A 1,864-nucleotide genomic window follows, 5' to 3' on the forward strand; every position below is an offset into this window, starting at 1 on the left:
CCTGACCCAGCACGCTCTGACTTTGTGGTATTCTCCATCTCCTCCTGATCCAGCACGCTCTGACTTTGTGGTATTCTCCATCTCCTCCTGATCCAGCACGCTCTGACTTTGTGGTATTCTCCATCTCCTCCTGATCCAGCACGCTCTGACTTTGTGGTATTCTCCATCTCCTCCTGATCCAGCACGCTCTGACTTTGTGGTATTCTCCATCTCCTCCTGATCCAGCACGCTCTGACTTTGTGGTATTCTCCATCTCCTCCTGATCCAGCACGCTCTGACTTTGTGGTATTCTCCATCTCCTCCTGATCCAGCACGGTGTGGTTTTGTGTCCTTTGCTCTTGTTGGAATGTTCCTGGACCTGAACCATCTCCTTATTAAAGATTACCTGTTGTTCCTGATCGAGCCTCCCTCGTCCCATTGATGTGTCCTCTCTTTCAATTTCAATTGTTCTCTTCCCCTCTGTGTGACTGATTGAAATCTCTGGATACGATGGTCAGTGTTATCCACAGACACTCGATCTTCCTCATTTCCCAGCATCAGCTCCAGCAATGTCTCCACTCCTACTAGTTCAAGAATGTGCTGCTTTGAGGAAGTTCCCCTGAATGCATTTCAGAAATGCCTCCCCCTTCACTGTAACCTTTAAGCTGGTTGATTTTTGGGGGATTAAATTTCCACAGTGTCACCAGACTGTTGTTATTGGACACCTTTGATTTCTCTGAAGACTTGCTACTGTCCCTCTCTCTCACTGGGAGAGGTTCTCTGTAACGTCTTCATAGCTTTCTTGCTTCTCAACTCTAACTGAACGGATTCTGTCTTTGACTCCTCAAGGACGTTCCATTTTTTCAACATTACATTGACTTTGCCAATTAGTGTTGCCATCCTATCTCCCTTTCCTCCATGCCCATCTTTTTGGAGCAATTTAAGTCCTTGACTATAAAATGCCTTAGCGAGTTTTGAGAAGATTTGTAGCCTCAGGTTGAGGTTCTGGATGTAGGTTTGATCGCTAAGCTGGAAGATTCATTTTCAGACATTTCGTCACCATACTAGGTAACATCTTAGGCTTCGTCTGGAGGCTCACTGAAGATGTTACCTAATAGAGTGATGAAACATCTGAAAATGAACCTTCCAGCTCAGCGAGCAAACTCACATCCATTAAATGCCTTATCTTTGCCATTTTTAAGCCAGATTTCCACTATTTCCACTACTTCCACGTGGCTACTTGTGTGTGTATCTCAACAAAGTTATTCTCTGCACTTTGACTCGACATGCATGCACTCTAACCTCTCCTTGCATTTCTTTCTCTTCTTAGTGCATGCCATTAATGTGCCATTACTTCCTTGTGGTCTCTCTTTACATGTCTTGTTGCTCCCTCTCACTTCCCCTGAACAATTTAATTGTAAATTCTCCTCTATCACTTGGGAGCCTCCTGACCATGTTTGCAGCACTATTGCTGAACTACAGTCTGCACCTTCTAATCCCTGGCCCAGAAACCGGTCCCAATACCCAAGAATCTGAAGACTTCCTACACCAACTGGTTGTGGTTCTTGGATGTTGAAGTTCACCAATTTCCTCATTTCCCCCCCCCCCCCCCCCCACCTTACCCCAGCTCCAACCTTCCAGCTCAGCACTGTCCTCATGACCTGTCCTACCTGCCAATCCACCTTCCCACCTATCCACTCCACCCTCCTCTCTGACCTATCACCTCCATCCCCACCCCCCACTCACCTATTGTACTCTATGCTACTTTCTCCCCACCCCCACTCTGCAGGCAATCTGCCTCTATTCCTGATGAAGGGCTTTTGCCTGAAACTTTGATTTTCCTGCTCCTCGGATGCTGCCTGAACTGCTGTGCTTTTCCAGCACC

Source organism: Chiloscyllium plagiosum, unplaced genomic scaffold (assembly GCF_004010195.1).
Source record: "Chiloscyllium plagiosum isolate BGI_BamShark_2017 unplaced genomic scaffold, ASM401019v2 scaf_11194, whole genome shotgun sequence".
Classification (NCBI taxonomy): domain Eukaryota; kingdom Metazoa; phylum Chordata; class Chondrichthyes; order Orectolobiformes; family Hemiscylliidae; genus Chiloscyllium; species Chiloscyllium plagiosum.